The 18900-nt window shown below is 46.5% G+C and overlaps 1 protein-coding gene across 5 annotated transcripts in view; it reads left to right on the top strand.

Annotated features, from left to right (window-relative positions):
* LOC149345374 (alkaline phosphatase-like) overlaps positions 1-18900 on the top strand; it is a 244372-nt gene that overhangs the window by 13007 nt on the left and 212465 nt on the right. The window contains exon 2 of one of the 5 annotated variants that reach the window (XM_089546602.1): positions 10501-10605. The exons of the other annotated variants lie outside the window; for them this stretch is intronic. The gene's annotated coding sequence lies outside the window, so the exon portion shown is untranslated. The remainder of the gene's footprint in view (positions 1-10500; positions 10606-18900) is intronic. 5 annotated transcript variants of the gene reach the window in all.

Genomic DNA, 18900 nt, shown 5'->3' with positions numbered 1-18900 from the left:
GTTTACGCTGTTTCTCTAGGAGCCAAATAATCGAATATTTTATTCACGCCAATGATGTATGTCTTTTAAATACGGAAAAGCACGCATATTTATGCCCAAGCGCGGTAATATTGAGCTTGCACGATCTAGCTTTCACATATTTCCTATAGTCGTTCAGCGCATTCTGAGGATGTTAAATGTGGGATAGCAGTTTCATGCTTAGGTGCTGCCATAGCCAAATCATGCGTGCATGCTATCAGTACAAGTTTTAATCAGCAGGTTCAGAGGCTAAGAAGTGCGGGCTTTCCAGATGATGTTTTATTACTTGCTTGCAGTAAGACAATTAAAAGGGTCAAAAGGCACCTTCAAAAAAGGAAAAAAAGAAATTCGTTGTTCTACCGTACATTCACCAAATGTCACACTGTTTGAAGCAAGCAGGCAGCAGATGTGGCATTCAGTTAAAACAAACAATCAACTTTTCCTTGCAGCCTTTAATCTACATCAATACACACCAGTGTACAATACCCGATGTCTTTTACCTTGGACTCTACCCTTTTGCCGTACCTTATACCGTAAACAGTCCTTATCCTATTACCTAGGAAATTACCTCAACGCATTGGCAGTAAATAATGTTTGTATAGAAGACATCTCAAAGAAACAGTTATTATCTGTCATGTGCATTTTCGAATCTATTGTGGCATCAATGTAAATAGGTTTGGTGTATTATATTGTCTATTTTTCCTATTATTTATGTGCATCTCTGTTGTGTACGCGGTCAGGGTTACACTATTGTTGTCCTTTTTCTTTGTTTGTTTTGATGGGGATATTCAGCTCAACTTCAGCCTGATGTTCGCGAAACGCACTGCTGTCGTATTCATGGGGCACTGGGTGCTACTTCAAGCTGCATTATGCAGCTTTTTGCCCAGTGTCCCCTTTTTCCACTGTTATGTGTGTGGAGAAATAAATTTTCAATTTCAATGTTCTCTTTTCGGCACCAAACAAGCTCGGCAAATTGTGCGCCATTGTAGATAGAAGGGCCAGGGAAGAGGAAAAGAAACGAAAAAAACAAACAAAAAAAGCTTGCCAGATTAAGCATGTCCGGAGGTTCGTCCCTTGTGCTGAAGGGGTTGTGTATCAAGTGCCGTTCACGTGCGGGAAGGGCTATATAGGTCAAACAGGAAGGTGCTTGAACACACGCTTAAGAGACCACAACACTTCTTTAAAAGGGGCTCTGTCGTCAGACTTGGCCTTGCATTACAGGAACTGTTCCCAGAATAACCAACCTGCTTCTTCTGAAAATTCATGTAACCCCACTTTTAATGAAACTAGGATCCTGTACAAGACAAAGATAAACTAACACGGGAAATCAGTCAAGCCTTTCATATCCAAAAAAAAAGTGACTCGTGCGTGAGCATCCCCTCTGTAACAGTTTATGACTGCGAACTAAAGTATCTTGATCCAGGTGATTGAGGTATCTTTGTAGTTTTTGGTGTTGACATGCGCCCTTGGTTGTCGATGGAGTATTTATTGCGTGTTGTTTCTAATAAAGCTTGCAGTTGATAGTCAGCGCCGGTCCTGTTGTCCTCTTTTGTTTGTCCTTCGTCTTAGCGCTGTTTTTTCCAAGCAACATGTACCGACTAGCTCAACTGTCCGTTTTATTGTAGTAGGATGGCAAGCTTGGCTAGTTGGGTTACGTTCATTAACGCACGTTTGGATTTTTTGTCCCTTGTGTTGATTGCCTCAGGTGATTGCTGGACATGCGGCGTTTTCCAGGTGCTTTTATTTGTTTTTCCTTCTAAATAAAATTTTAGTTGGGAGACAGCTTGTGTTGTGCACCTCTCCTTCGTCCATCACCTCTCACATAACCATTCACATGCAGTATTTTTTGAGGATCTTAAATTGGTTGTTTTAAACGATCCCTTGGAAGTGGTCCGCCTACCTGCTGTCGTTAGGCTAGCATCATTTACTCTTATCATCCCCACAACACAACAGCACTGGAAAATTCACCTGGCACACTGGTCGCTTCTTCTTAGAACATGTTCCCCTCTGCAAAAAAACTTTTGTGAAGAGCTCAGCACAGATGAAATTAACAAAAACTTTACTGCATGCATACCATTGACCGCAACACTCGCTATACCACAAACAACAGGACTTGTCAAGAAGAACCACAGAGTATGTTGGACACAAGAATGCACTTTAGTAAAGAAACAACAAAGCAAAGCCTAGGGAGCTCTCCGTCGGTATCCTACACCAGATAACTTATCGTTAAGAAGGCTGAGGCTAGAGCACGGTACATTCGAAGAAATGCAGAGAAAACTTTCTGGCAGAAATGTGTGTCGTCTATAAACAGTTCCACAATCTCAATTACAATCTGGGAACAAGTTCGCAAATTCACTCGTGATTACACCCCTTTCACGCTTCCGTTGATGAGAACACCCGGTACACAAACATCATTGCAAGAACAGGCCAATATGTTGGGGAAGCATCCTGCTGAGGTCTCAAGGTCATCCAGCTGCACAAACACATTCTAAATGAACAAAGGAAGAGCAGAAAAACGAAAGCAGACATACATGAAGACTACAATCAGCCGATAACACTTCATGAATCAGAGTAATACGCTCCGTTAAAAAAAGGGTACCAGAGCCAGACAAGGTGCTTTACATTTAAGTTTGCTTATCTCTCTGAAGCTGCCGTCAAAGCACTGTTGAAATTGCTCATTTAAATATCGGTTACTATCATCAAACTAATTTCCTCGACGAGCATACTGTACACTGGCAGATGTGTAACATGAGTTCAGACGAGGGTATTCAACACGCACTCAGCTGGTCGAGACAAGCCATGTTTTCCAACAGCAATCAACGAAAGAAAAAAAAAAACAGACGTTATCTTCATGGACTTTCGTAAAGCTGTCTATAAGGTTTCGCACAAAAAAAGTACTTCATAAATGCAGTGTTGTTAAAGATAATGAACAGATATTAACATCGTAAATATCTGATCGCCATCAATGTGTCGAACTACAAAACCTGCTCCAATCACGCTCCTGTCGATTCTGCCGTTCCCCAGAGATCCGTCCTAGACCCCCTACTGTTTTCAATATTTATTAATGATATTGTTAGTGACCTATAAGTAAGTGCTAACTTTTATGCGGACGACTGTGTGCTGTGTGAGAAAATAAGTTAGGCTGAATAATGATTTTGCAAAAAAAAGTTTCTTGGTGTGAGAACTGGCAAATGTCATAACATTTTAAAAAACTGAATTCATGACAGTAACACATAAAAATAACCCTATTCTATATCACTAAACTACTAAAAATAATTTTCTTCATGAAGTTACAGATTATAAGTATCTAGGCCTATGGATTTCTGATATCCGCTCTTGGACCAAGCATGTCGACTATGTTTCAGCAAACGCTCTCCGAAAGCTCTTTTTCTTACGAGCTCGCTTAAGTAAGCGACCCCTGGTACACGCCTCCTTGCCTACAACACTATTATTAGATCAATCTTAGAAGATGCAATAATTATGTGGGACCCCTTTACAAAGGAAAATATAAATAAACTTGAAAGAATACAAAAGAAAGCAGTGAGGTTTATATATAACACTTACGGGCGAGCATCAGTCTGTGACCTCCCCAAAAAAAAGCCGCTTACCCTGTATTCCAAACAGAGATCGCATATGTCGCTTAAAGTTTTTCTTTCAATTAATTAGTAATAATTTCAAAGTTCACCCATCTAATATCCTTACTTGTTCTTCGGTGCACCAAAATAGAAATTGCCATTCTCTTTCCATAGCACTAATAAGTTCGCGAGTTAATAGTTCTAAATTTGTTTTTCCAAGGACCATCACTGATTGAAGTAATCTCACGGATGATGTCAGACAGACATCATTGAATTTATTTGAAGAGCAGTTGAAATTATTGTTGTTGATGACCTGGCCGCGGTATTTTCTTGCTGATTTTCTACGAGAAATTCTATTTTGTTTGTATGTGGTAATATTTTTGTATCTTAACACACTGTTTCCCACCTGATATGATCTTGTGTACAAGACCGCAGTATCTATAAATAGAATAAATCAATAAATAAAAGTACCTTATGCGTGGAAAAAAGCAGTTATGGGACCTTTTCTGAAAGCCGGAAAACCACCAAGTCCTAGCAGTTACAGACCAATAGCTCTCAGCAGCTCTTTTGCAAGTCATTCGAAAGCATTGTGAACATTAGAGTGACCTTCGTACTTGAATCCCGGAGATATTTCATCATCATGATGATCATCAGCCTGAATACGCTCACTGCAGGGCAAAGGCTTTCCCGATGTCTGTGATATTAACCCTGTCCTTTGCCAGTTGCGGCCACCGTATCCCCGCAAACTTTTTAATCTTACCCGCCCACCTAACTCTCTGCTACCCCCTGCTACGTTTGCCTTCTCTTGGAATCCACTCCGTTACCCTTAAGGACCAGCGGTTATCTTTCCTTCGCATTATATGGCTTGCCCAAGCCCATTTCCTGCCCTTGATTTCAACTAAAATGTCATTAACCTGCGTTTGTTCCCTCGCCCACTCCGCCCGCTTCCCATCTCTTAACTTTACACCTATCATTTTTCTTTCCATAGCTCGCTGCGTTGTCCTTAAGCTGAACTCTCTTTGTTAGCCTCCACGTTTCTACCCCATAGATGAGTAGCAGTAAGATACAGCTGTTGTATACTTTTCTCTTTAGGGATATTGGTAAACTGTCATTCATGATCTGAGAGAACCTGCCATATGCGCTCCACCCCATTCTTTTATTCTTCTAGTTATTTCCCTCTCATGATCCGGATCAACGGTCACTGCCAGGCCTAGGTAGACTTATTCTCTTACTACTTCCAGCACCTCGCTACTAGTTGCGAACTGCTGTTCTCTTGCTAGGCTGTTGAACATTACTTTGGTTTTCTGCATGTTAATTTTTAGCCCACTTTTCTGCTCTGCCTATCTAACTCATTGATCATGCTTTGCAGTTGATGTCCTGAGTGGGTTAGCAAGGAAATGTCATCAGCGAATCGTAATTTACTCAGGTGTTCTCTATTAATTGACATTTTGGCATACATCAATGCAGATTTAGAAGAGTATGTTCAACTACCGATCACCTTGTCCGCGAAAAAACACTACACGGAAGGCGTTCATACACAAGCAACACTGTATCGTGGTCTTCGATCTAGAGGAGGTCGATGATACCGCGTGCAAGTTCAGCATCTTCCGTGACCTAACTAGGTATCCGCGGCGGGATGCTGAGCTGCTTGAACTGCTTCTTGGCTAACTGCGCATTTAGAGACCGCCTGAGGGCAACTCTATTCTTGACTTTCACCCAAGAGTGCTGCGCACCCCAGGGGTGTATTCTAAGCACGACACTGTTCGTTCCAAAAATGAACTCCTTGTCTAAAATAATCCCCATGTCCAAAGTTTATTCCATTTACGCAGCTGGCCTACAAATACCATGCACTTTCTCCAGCATGTCTATCTGTGAGAGGCAAACGCAGTTGACACTAAATAAACTTGCTTGATCAGACAGAAATGGATTCAAGTTTTGTTTTCAAAAACAGTTGTCATTGCGACGGGGCCTATAGGTCAATCGTAATCTGTAGCTCAACCAAACCGCACTACCCATTAAGCAAGAACAAAAATTTTAGGCGTCACTTTTGACAAGATTCTCTCATTTTTACCAATGAGCATCCCTAAAAAGAAAGCTTCTAAATCCATCGATATCCTAAAAGTGCTGTCCTGAAAACGATGGGGATCTGAGAGTGCCTGCCTTTTGCAAATCTATTGCTCTCTGGTGCGCTCTAAGATAGACTACGGTTGCGTAGTATATCGTTCAGCAAGAGGATCCTATGTGAAGCGATTAGACCCTGTTCATAATCTTCGTCTGTGCCTATCATCTGGAGCATGGAGAACATCACCAGTAACCTGCCTTTACATTGAAACAAATGAGCCCGTTCAATAAGAAAGAAGGGTCGCATTTACATACTGTTGGTGACTGCGCTTCTATCCCTCCGCTGCCACCAGTGTTGGAGACAAGGGGCCTTTGGGCAATCTGACTCGTTCAGCTCCGCACGTCCCACCTCTGAGTGACGATGTCGAACTCCGTTATGAAGGAAACTGTACAGTAGTCAGTAGGTTTATTTTGCATACGTAATTACAGTTTAGATATAAATCTCCGTAACGGACCAACAGCCCCCACTTCGTATTCCCTAGATCCCTGGCTGGGGAATAAAGTTCGGAGAACGATGTCCAATCAGGTGGGCACTTGTGGACACTGGTCGTACCACCCACGGGTCCACCCACGGTAACACCCTTGGTACCACTCAAGGAAAGGGTCTATTACAACTCTAATTTGGGCGAGTTGGTTCATAGCATGAGAGGGGTACGTACTTGCGCAAAAGACGGGACGAAAATGAGGAAACACAAACGACATGTACAATGCACAGGCAAAGGGTCTGTGTTGATGCTCTCGCACAGCTGGATCGATGGAAAGGCCTAAACATTAAGTCATCGATCTCTGTTGAGTCGATGTCACCACTGCGGCAAGTCTTCTGTTCGGTGCCTCAGTGGGAAAGGAGTTTCACGCAGCCTTCCAGCAGCTGAATGAGCGACCTCGTAATCCTCCGCCGGAAGCCCGAAACACGAGACCTCTGCCCACGCCGCAGCCGTCCTTCATTTACCATCACCAGCTTGACCTTGCAACAGCATCACGCTCCGTCCGATGACCCGAAGGCAGGCTCGGCCACTCGACGCCGTTGCCGTCGCCCGAAACATCTCTATCCAATTGTCACCAAGTGGCCATCCAAGATCATCATCAGCAGCCTGACTACACCCACTGCAGGGCCTCTCCCATGTCTCTCCAATTAACCCTGTCCTTTGTCAGTTGCCGCCACTGTATCCCTGCAAACTTCTTAATCTCATCCGCCCACCTAACTTTCTGCCGTCCCCTGCTACGTTTGCCTTCTCTTGGAATCCACTCCGCCGGTTACCCTTAAAGACCAGCGGTTATCTTGCCTTCGCATTACATGCCCTGCCCAAGCCCATTTATACCTCTTGATTTCAACTAAGATGTCATTAACCCGCGTTTGTTCCCTCGCCCACTCCGCCCTCTTCCGATCTCTTAACGTTACGCCTATCATTTTCCTTTCCATAGCTCGCTGCGTTGTTCCTGACTTAAGCTGAACCCTCTTTGTTAGCCTCCACGTTTCTGCCCATAGGTGGGTACCGGTAGGATACAGCTGTTGTATACTTTTCTCTTCAGGGATATTGGTAAGTTACCATTCATGATCTCAGAGAACCTGCCATATGCGCTCCACCCCATTCTTATTCTTCTAGTTATTTCCCTCTCATGATACGGATCTGCGGTCACTACCTGCCCTAAGTAGACATATTCTCTTACTACTTCCAGCAGCTCGCTACCAATTGCGAACTGCTGTTCCCACTGCTAGGCTGTTGAACATCACTTTGGTTTTCTGCATGTTAATTCTTAGCCCTACCGTTTTGCTCTGCCTGTCTAACTGATTGATCATGCTTTGCAGTTGTTGTCCTGAGTGGCTTAGCAAGGCAATGTCATCAGCGAATCGCATATTACTCAGGTATTTTCCATTAACTCTTCCCAACTGTTCCCATTCCAGTCCCCGGAATACCTCCTGTAAGCAGGCAGTGAAGAGGATTGGCGAGATCGTGTCTCCCTGCCTGACACCTTGGTATTTGAAGATATTGAACAACAACCAGATTTGATCAGGCGTTTAGCACTGCACTTTGAAGATAAATTGATAAATGCGAAAACCCAGCAGTACTAGATTCCCTACGAAGATTGCACAGGAACATGAGTATATGCCACCATGGTACAACCTCACGGCAGTATGTGGCTTCACAATGACCCATACTTTTTAGTCCGTCGGTTGGTCCAGACGGAATACCAAATGCATTTTAAGGAGGTACGCGGAATGGAATGCGCACTATCTCTCCATCTGTTGGTTATTTTCAATACCTCGCTTCGACAGAGGCAGGACCCAGATGACTGGCGTTTAGCTAAGGTAGTGCCATTACACAAATCAGGAGATCAGCAAAATGTCAAAAATTAGAGGCCAATCTCTCTGAAATGCGTCGTTGGAAGCTTTTGGAGCGCGTCATTTCCAAATCAATAAACGCAGGTATGGAAGAAACAAATCCATTTATTTCTAAATAGCATGGATTAAGGCAAAAAACTTACCGCTGTAACATACTACTGCAGACAACGTATGTCTTTGGAAGGGCATTGGAAAATAGGGGACAGTTTGACGCGATTTGTCTCGACTTGTCTAAGGCCTTCGACTAAGTGTGGTATCCTGACCTTATTGAGGAACTAAATGTGCTGGGAATCATTTGTAATGTGATGCAATGGATAAGTGCGTACTTGTCAAATAGAGCCCAGATCGTTGAGAATAATTGTTGTAGAACACAATGAATACTTAAGCGTAGCTTCCCGCGTCCCCCGAGATCTTTCCTGTGACCAGTTTTATTTTTAATCTATAGCAGCCACATTCCTTCTAATACTAATAAAAATGTTACCGTCCTGCTTTCCGCTGACGATTGATTACGCTTTCGAGAAGTAAAGAGCAAAGACTATCAAAAATTGGTAACTGATGCTTTGATTAGTGTGAAACAGTGTTTTGACAAGTGGAAAATGAAATTAAATGACGAAAAACCAGTCGTCTTATGAATAACTAACAAGATTAACCATGCACTTCGTTATAGCTACATGCTAGGCTTCCCCCAGCTAAAAACAGTTGATGCAGCCAAATACTTAGGAGTAAACATCTTTAGCGGCGTCCTTAATCGAAATGCTCCCCCACCTACCAACCTGCTCAAAAACCAGCGCGCAGATGGCACTAAACCACGGCACGCGGAGCTCGTACGAAACTGGCACATGATATTTTAAAAAAGCTTCACGCGACAGCGTGCTGCAGCGCTGCCAGAGAGTTCACGGAACGTCACCACCCGTTGGGCGCGGCGCCTTGCCTATTGGACAAATCGATATTTCTTTTTATTTTGAGGAAAGAAAATGACGCGATAACAATTTTACTCATCTTGGTGAACATCCAAATCGCTTGCTCGGTGGACAAATCGAAAATTGTTTTTTTTTTTTAGGAAAGGAAATGACGCAGTAAGAGTCTCACTCATCATGCTGGACATCCCTGTGCACCAAGCTGGGTGAGACTGTTGCTGCGTCATTTTTTTTTTTTGTGGCCAGTTTGATGGATTCAAGTTTCTAATCTTCGGGGTGGGAGGGGAATGCCCGGTTAAAGATCGCGCGGGCGGCGGCACAGCTGCCTCAATTCCCTCAAGGCCCATGTGAGGAGGAGCCCAAACGATACGCCGGTGAGCGGGGTCCCCGGTGTAGATGCTGTTTTGTGGAAGGCGGTAGGCTAGGTACGGTACCCAGCCCTGCTCAACGTTCCTATAGGCCCCTCGTAGTCAGAAATAATAGTTTTCGAAGTGGGATCAGATCCAGCCAACACAATGGCGACCTCCTCCGCGTGTGTTATGTCACGGGTTGACTGTTTTGGACAGGTGGACGCTTGCGGCCGTGTACCATCCCCCATGGTGGGGGCGGGACGTATCCACGTAGAATACGCCGGGTTTCGATTCACAGTGGCGGGCCAGGGTTTCAGCCCGCACCAGGCGCCGGCCATTGTGGTCCTCACGGTTCATGTTCGTGGGAAGAGGGCGCACGTGGAGGGCCCATCTCCACTGGGATGAAATACGTACGCGCTCTTCCATGAGAGTGGTGTGTTGGATGTGTAGTCGGGCAAGGAGGAGGCGACCCGACGACCTCTTCGAGAGACGTGTGCATTGGTTGGCCAAGTGGGCTTCCTGGAGCAAAGCAGAGCGCTGAGTCGGGCTGGTTGGTTCTTGTTGAATGGAACGACAAAACAGCGCTGACGGACGGGACGGAAGAAGAAGAGACAGACACATGCCCTGATTTGTCTCTTTGACAGACACAGCGCATGTATATGTATGTTCTTCTTCCGTCTCGTCGTCAGCGCTGTTTCGTCGTACCATTCCAGGAGCTCCCGAAATGTGTTCGCCATGCCCAGCCCCAGGAGCCGCTTGTCGGAGGAGTTCGCGGGGAGGTCCAGAGCCCACTTAACAATTTTGTGGAGGATGACTTCGAGTGCATCCTCGTCTTGCTTCCTTAGGTGGAGGTATGGAGTCGAATATAGAACTCGACTGGATACAAATGCATGCGCCAGCCGCTAGGCATCCTTACTTCGTAATCCCCCGCGCTTGTTAGAAACACGGCGGACCAAGCGGCCCAGCTAGTCCCCCACCTGACGGTGCTTGCTCAGTGTTGTTTCTGACCGTCTCTATGTATACGCGTAAACAGGGATTGGACCTGTCTCACGAGACAATTAAATTAAGGCAGTGAACTTCGGTGAGAGGCGTAAGTGCACAAATTCAGACTTTTGGGTGGAGCATTGGAGGCCGCATCGGCGAGCTTAACAGTCGACTATGGTCGCTGCCTCCTGCAGGTTGGCCTCGATGTCTCCGAGGGAACCCTGTGTGGCATACAGGGTAACGTCATCGGCGTACAACGCATGCTGCACACCGGCCACAAAGCCCAGCAGGACCGTTAGGTGCGTCAGCTGTGACGCAAAAAGACGCCGGGAATTGATGACATACCAAATACGTTTCATGTGAGATATGCCGAATGGTGTACTAAGTACTTAACGCTCATATTTAAGAGGTCTCTATTAAGCGCCGAGCTCCCAGAGGACTGGAAGCACGGAAAAATTATTCGCATTCCCAAAACTGAAAACTCATCTCTACTTAGCTCATATACGCCAATATCTATATTGTGCACTTCTTCAAACATACTTGAACGTATACTCTTTGGGCATATATCAGCCTTCCTGGAAACCAACCACGTAATGGACGACCGGCAACACGGTTTTCGTAAGGGCTTTTCTACAGTGACCCAACTTCTGAAGGCGATTCAGAATTTTGCACCGCCGTTTATAACCGGTGTCAAATTGATGTGATTTTTTTTAGATTTTGAAAAAGCATTTGACCGCGTCTCACACGAAATGTTCTTGCTAAAGCTAAAGAATATCTAGAAAAATGATTGACTGTTGGCGTGGATACAGGTGTATCTATCGTCTCGATCTCAGTCCATATCAATCGCAAATGCATGTTCGAGCCCAGCTTTGGTAAGCTTCGGTATCCCACAAGGCTCAGTACTCGGGCCATTGTTCTTTTTAATTTTTATAAATGACATTGTTAAAGAAATTCCTGCCAAAATCAAGTTGTTGGCCGACGATTGTGTATTATATCATGAAATTCGAACTCCTGCTGACCAGCTTTTTCTTAATGATGCCTTGGCTAAAATTCATGATTGGTGCTCAAAGTGGCAGATGAGTATTAATACTAAAATAACAGTTTCAATGTCTATCACGCGGAAGAAGCAGCCATGAAGTTTTGCCTATACTATTAGTAGCCGTCCTCTGTCTACCGTGGACAGCTACAAGCACTTGGGATTAACAATTAGCTCTGATCTACTGTGGAACAAACACATTTCTGATATTCAAAAAAATGTATGAAAAGACTTGGCTTTTTAAGAAGGTCTCTCCGGTACTCCACGCAGGAAATTAGGTTACTAGCATACAAAACCTTTATCCGGCCTGTTTTAGAATACGCCTCTGTTGTGTGGGACCCTTATACTAAGGAAAACATTAAAACACTTAAAAATATTCAAGAAAGTCAGTACGATTCATTTATAATTCATACAGTTGGCAGACGTCCCCTAACATGCTACTTCAGAAAGGAAATTTGGAGTCTTTGCAGATCAGGAGATACCGCGAGAGGCTTAAGTACATGCATATGATTGCTCACAACAAGTTAGGAATGAGCGGCGTCAAGTACATTGAGCTCGTCTCGGGTCGTTAACACGATCCTACGATTCTTTAAAAATGAAGGAGCACTCATGCCACACTGAAACATATAAGAATTCTTTCTTCCCCCGTACGGTGCGGGAATGGAATGTCCTGAAAGCAAATACTGTAGAGGCTTCTACTGTGGAGTCGTTTACGGCGTTTCTTAGGAATTCCTAACAATTTTGCAGCATTCAACATTTTTCTTTTTCTTTCCCCCAGTGCTCATTTTGACGCGAGGTGTCGTCTTATATTGTATAATGTGTCTTTTCCTCCTTCATTTCTTCTGTATTGTGTACTCAATAGCGTGTACCGCAAGGAGGTTTTCTTTTTGACAAAGTGCATTTTAGAACCCACTCCTGCTTAAGGCTTCGTGCTTAAGGCTTAAGACTCTTAGCCACGAGCATGTTGAAGGCGCCATCATCGATGCCCTTCATGACGTGGCGAATTTTATCTTCCTCCGTCATAGATGGGTTCACTCGTTTACATAGATCGACTATGTCCTCGATGTAACTGGTGAAGCTTTCACCGGTCCTCTGCGCTCGCGAACGGAGACGCTGTTCAGCACGAAGTTTGCGAACGACAGGGCGGCCGAATACTTCGGCAAACGTAGTTCTGAACACGGACCAGGTGGTGATGTCCGACTCGTGGTTCCGATATCAGAGGTTGGCGACGTCAGTAAGATAAAATACGACGTTAAGCTTCAGAGCGCCGTACCTTTTGTTGTGCCGGCTCACCCGTTCGTAGGCTGACAACCAATCTTCCACATCTTGGTCGCAGCTGCCACTAAAGATAGCAGGGTAGCGTGGACGTGAGGGACCAGAACAGGTGACAGGTGGAAGCAGGTCGCAGGAAGTAGGGTCGGGGGCTGCTGGCTTGGGTCCTCCATGGGAACGGAAACCGTGCGACTAAGGAGTTCCAGGGTGACGTCGGGATCGTTGCACCCTCCACCAAGTGAACAGTGGATTTATTAGTGGGTCACGGCGACCAACGCACGCAGCGGTCAGGTCGTAGCAAGATGGCAGAACCAGCCGAAGGAAGCAGCCACAGCACGAGGCTCGCGCCCGAACCACCAGCGATGACGACGAAGTGCGGCACTGCGGAGGCGTCCTCTTCTTCTTCTTACACTTTGCAATAAAGCCAGCAGTGTTTTGTAAATAAACAAATAGGTTTGGTTTGGTTTGGTTTGGTTTCTGGGGTTTAACGTCCCAAAGCGACTAAGGCTATGAGAGACGCCGTAGTGGAGGCTCCGGAAATTTCGACCACCTGGGGTTCCTTAACGTGCACTGACATCGCACAGTATACGGGCCTCTAGAATTTCTCCTCCAAAGAAATTCGACCGCCGCGGCCGGGATCGAACCCGCGAAATAAATAAATAGCCAGATTGAATAACAGGGGAGAGCGCACCGCGCCCTGTGGTGCACCCCTGGTTCCTAAATGAGAAGAGACATGTTCCTTATCATGTATTCGACAGTAAGGTTGTCTGTCGGTTAAAAAATTGCCGAATGTATTGAAAGGCGTTTCTGCCGCAGTTAGTTTGAGAGAGGTGGGTGAGAATGATCTCGTGGGTGGTGTTTTGTGGAATGCTCGCTTCAACTCCAAGGCGAGTACGACCTTGTCATTGCGGGGGCATTCGACGGGGTGGAGGAAAGCCTGATTGAGTTGTAGCAGGAATTCCTGTGCAGGTTTGTGTGCCCGAAACCCGAACATGGTGTCTGCGAAAAAGAGTTTGGATTCTATGGACTCGGACAACCTGTCGCGTACCATCGTCTCGATGAGTTTGGCCACATAGGAAGTCAGAGATATGGGCCGGAGGTTGTCAGTGTTGATGACCTTCCCAGCTTTAGGAATGGAGGTGGCCAGGGCGGTCTTCCGGTCGATGGGGAATGGAACTTCCGCAAGTAAGATTGAGTTAATGTAATTCAATAAAGACAGGTATGCCGGGTCAGGGCGGTTGGCTAAAGATTTGCCTGTAAATTTCTCCCGGCCCGGAGTGGTGCCACGTTTCATTTTTGCCAGGGCCGCATTCAGGTCATGGAGCTGGAACGATTGATGCAGCTCTACGCTCTCAGAGCCTGCATCAGAGTACGCATCAGGGTCCTAGGTGGCGCAGAAGTACTGGTACCAGAGCTTGTGCGCCAACTGAGCTGTGTTGCCCTGAAAGCTCTGTATTGCTCTTTGGAGCTGTTTTTGAGTTTCCGTGCGTTTTTCCGTTGGGTCAATTAGGGGGCGAAAGAGTCGCCACATGTTCCGGCTTGACATTTGCTGCGCGGCCGTATTGCATCAGGCCAACCAGTTGGAGCCGGCGAGTTGGCGTTCATTGTGTGTGCTGGCCTTGCATTGAAAACGTTTTACATTCCGGTGATTTTAAGGAAAGAAAGTGCGCATAACTGGCTCCCTGGGTCAGTAGACGCCTGAATCGTGCTTTGAGGTACGTGGGGTGATGAGGGAAAAAGATGCGGGCATGCGTTAGCGCTTGCAACGGTGCGGCAGACACGCGGAACTGCAGGAATAGATCGCAGCATTCATTGGGTGAGCAAACTCTCGTGATCAACTATTAACTGCCACCTGTAAGGGTGGCATGGTGGCTGCCATGCCTACGCAGTGTCCGCAACGCACTCAACGTTACAGACGGCAAGCCGCGCGCAATATGCCCAATACGCCATAGCTCTCACTCTCTAACCAGATTAAGCAGTAGTTGAATGGCAGCTATATTTTTTGGTTTAGACTCAGTTTATGTTCTTAAGGAACGCAGTTTTCTTAGGGATTTTTCTTAATGTAAGCAATATGCTCAATATTTGTTTACGCCATTACACTAAAGGCCCCTGAGAGCATTACAATTGGAAGGGGTTAGAATGCTCAGAACACATACAACAATACTGCCACGTAGTGGTGACTGCAGTACGGCGAACAGGGAAACAGCGAGAATGGCTTTCAAACGAAACTATTTGTTTGGGCTGACATGCACCCGCAAAGAACTGAATGACCCGGCGGCTGCGTGGCAGCTGTTGTGCTCGACGGTCGCCGAAGAGAGTGTCCGCCGCTCTCGGCCGTGCTGATTTAAAGCTGATAGTGAACTTTCGAGACAAAGCTTCGAAAGTTACTACAACGTTATGGAACAGCGTAGAAGCGGCTCTGCCTGGATGCGATTAATCGAGATAAATTTGGTCACTTTTTGCATCCCAAAAAAAGTGATAAGGCGGCGGGCCGCCAGCTCTGAATAATAATAATAATAATGTTTATTTCCATCATAACATATGATGGAGGTGGTGAGAAAAAAAGCGAGGACGCTTGACTAAGTTCTCACCACCTCAGGCAGTGGCATGCAGCAAGACACATTCCGCTCTCTACATACTGCACACATGCAGCAAAAAAAAAACAGAAAGAAAAGTGCAACAAAAGAATTAACAACACGTAATACAAGATTAACACACTTAGTAAAGCAAAAAAAATAACACAATGCAAGGCTTGATTCCAAAAGTGGTGTTAGTGCTGCTTATGAATAAGAATTAGTATAATTACAAGCTTTGAATTATAAAATCACGTAGAGTATAAAACGGAATATGAAGGACATCAATGTTTGAGTCAATAAATATGTTTAAAAGTAGCGGGAGACGGTAATTAAGCATTTGGTGTCCGTAATTTGTTCGTGTAACAGGTATAGACCAGTGTGGTTTGTGACGTTGTGGGTATGGAGTCTGGAAATCCTGAAGTGAGGCTAAGTGGGTAATTGTGTTTAAGTAGGCTTTTTGTTCAGTTATGTAAGATTTAATTAACCTATAATTATATATTTTCTGGACGTTTACAATGCTGAATGTGGTAAACAAGTGCCTGGTTGTGTGTCCGTAGGGTAACCCATATATTATTCAAAGCATCTTTTTTTCCAGTACTGACAGTTTCTGTAGGTTTGTGTTTGTTGTGGTGGCCCATATTAGTGTGCAGTAATTCAAGTGAGAGCAGAATAAGGCGCGGTACAGAAATATTTTCACTGTTAGTGGCAATAAATTCCTGTGTCGGTAAACAAGACCAATAGCTCTTGATAATTTTAATGATATATCATGAATGTGTACATCCCACTGCATGTGTTCAGAGAAAACTACACCTAATGACCTGAATGAGTGTACTATTTCAATTCTATTCGACTTGTAGTAAAGGTCGTTTGATAGGTGACATATCTTGTTTTTAGGACGAAAAATGACAATATTTGATTTCGGCACGGAATGAACAAATCCTACAAATACTCGCGGCATTAATCTCCTGTCAAACAAGCATCGACCGGTGCATTAAAACGCAAGGCGGCTACAAAATAAAACGGTTTGCGCAAAGACAAACATCGAGAGCGGAATCTCAGCGTCCTTCAGCGGGTATAACAGGGCTTCAGGCGGACGACATGGGCAACTTCTGGTCGTACGCGGCGTCGTTGGGGTGCAGTCATTTCGTCTGGGACGACTTCATAGTCCAATTCACCTAGCCGACGATGAAAATTGTACGGGCCGAAATATATCGGTGCAAAAGCTTTTCATTCAATCTGCGGCAGCGAATGCGCGTCCAAACCCAGACTCGTTCTCCTGGCATGTATTCCCAGTTGCGTCTTCGTTGGTTTTACGGACTGCCGTCGGCCGGCTGCTGGTCTTTGATAAGTAATCGGGCAAGTCTTCTAGCTCCTTCTGCGCACTGAAGGTAGGCGGCGACGTCGACGTTATCTTCTTCGGTAACGTTGGCGTATAGCGTGATCGTGGCCTCCCTGCCATGGACGAGCCTAAAGGGCGTCATCTGGGTGGTCTCGTGCACAACGCTGTTGTAGATGAAGACGATGTAAGGCATGATGACGTTCCAGGCTTCGTGTTCGGCGTCGACATACATGGCGACCGTGTCGGCGGTGGTTTTGTTCAGGCGCTCGGTCAGTCCGTTGGCCTGCGGATGGTACGCAGTTATCCTCGGGTGGTTGATTTGGCTGTAACGCAGGATGGTCTGCGTTTGTTCCTCCGTGCATGCTGTTCCTCTGTCCGTGACTAGCACATCAGGGGTGCCCCGTCGTTTTTCTTTCTTACTGGAACAACCGGTGCTGCCTACAGGGTGTTCGATAACTAGATGGCGTCGTCACGAACAATTTCTCGCACTTGGTCTCAGATGGCTTGTCGTTCTCCGGGCGACACACGATAGTGGCTTTAGCGGAGAGGTCAGGCGTGCTGGCCGGTTATAATGCGGTGCTTCGCAATCAGCGTTTCTCGGACCTTCGGCGATGAAGAGAAACACTCTGTAGCCTCAAAGCAGATTGCAGATCTGGGCTTGTCTGTTCCGGGCAGGGCTGGGTAGATGTCGAAAGCGGGCGAGTTCCCTTGGTCAGGCGAATCTTGGTTTGGTTTATGGGGGTATAACGTCCCAAAGCGACTCAGGCTATGAGGGACGCCGTTGTGAAGGGCTCGAAAATTTCGACCACCCGGGGTTCTTTAAGGTGCATTGACATCGCACAGCACACGGGCCTCTAGAATTTCGCCTCCATCGAAATTCAGCCACCGCGGCCGAGATCGAACCCGCGTCTTTCGGGCCAGCAGCCGAGCGCCGTAACCACTGAGCCACCGGGCGGGGTACAAGAATCTTCTGCGGATGGGTTGGTGAGGGCGAAGGAGTCTCGTACGTCGGATATTTTGTCGAGGAAAGCAATCGTCGTTCCTGTGTTAACGTGCTGGTATTCTTCGCTGAAGTTACGAATACTTCGGCTTGGGCGTTGCGGAAATTTGCGATGCCTCTTGCGATGCCGATTCCTCGGTCTAGAAGCAATTGCATGTTCTCCTCGATGATGGTTTCAGTGTTAATGGCTTACATGGCACCCACGGTGACGATCACGCTTGAGCGGGGTGGGACATAAGTCAATGTCCCACCCCGCTCAAGCGTGATCGTCACCGGAACAAGTCAGTTCCTCCAAGACGCTAAGAGCAACATGATGTTCCAGTGTTCTGACCGAAAGGATGACCTCATCCGTCGAAAGCGTGATCAGCTTAGGTCGCAGGTCGATATTCGCCTGATACTAATTAGGAAACCCATGGTCAAGATCACTTCGCGGGAACTTTTCTCTGGCACAATGAAGGTGACGGGATAGGTATGTCCCTTGACAGTCACTCGCACTGTGCATCGCCTTGATGGCATATGAGGTGGTACCCTGCGGTTCTAGTTTGTGGGCCGTCAAAGCGGTCATTACTTTCCTCAGGTGCGCAGCGAATGTTGCATTTATCGCCGAATAATTGGCTCCTGTGCCAAGCAGAGCGGTAACTTTCCGGCCGTCATTAAATACTTCTAAGTGAGATGTCGTGGTTTTGTCGTTGCACGTCATCGTCGGCGTCGGGTCATGGCTTCGCCGGGTATGTTAATCGTGGGTGGGGTGTGTGGTCCAAGATTTTCTGGATGGCGGATCTTCGTCGATTCCTCGCAAGCAACCTCACCTCCACAGGTTTCTCTATTTAGTATCCCCTACGGGGGCTAGGGGAACTTCCACGCACAGCCACGGCGTTGTCGTGGCCCGCTGACGCAAGCGTGTGGTGGACGGCGACGGGCAGCGCAAGAGACGGCTTGACGACACGTACTCCCCTCTGGGCAGGTATACGTCGATTTGCCGTGGTCGCTGGCAGGCGATCGGTCGTGGACCGTCGATGGTGAAACCCCGCAGACCGATGCGTCTGTACGGGCAGTGGCGAAGTATGGGCCCATCGTGGCTACAATGGAAACACAGTGGGCGGTTGTCGGGAGTCCTCCACTCGTGGCATTTCTTAGAGCTGTTGCGACGTTGTAAGGTAGGAGTGCGGGAAATAGCGGCCGTCGTTCTTATAGAGCTGGCGCCCGTCGAAGAGGGTTTGGGGGTCTCGGGGTGGAGGATTGCGTTTTGCGGTGCCGTAGATCATAGCTTCAACTTCCGTTGGTGTCAGCGGTGACTAGACGGGAGGCGCATGTTGTACTTCTTCATGGATCATGTATGTTAGCGACGCCACCTGAGTCTGCTGCGTCTGC

This window comes from Amblyomma mixtum, chromosome 5 (assembly GCF_055824585.1).
Source record: "Amblyomma mixtum isolate Tamu chromosome 5, ASM5582458v1, whole genome shotgun sequence".
Lineage (NCBI taxonomy): Eukaryota > Metazoa > Arthropoda > Arachnida > Ixodida > Ixodidae > Amblyomma > Amblyomma mixtum.
This window is presented reverse-complemented; position numbering and strand designations above follow the sequence as displayed.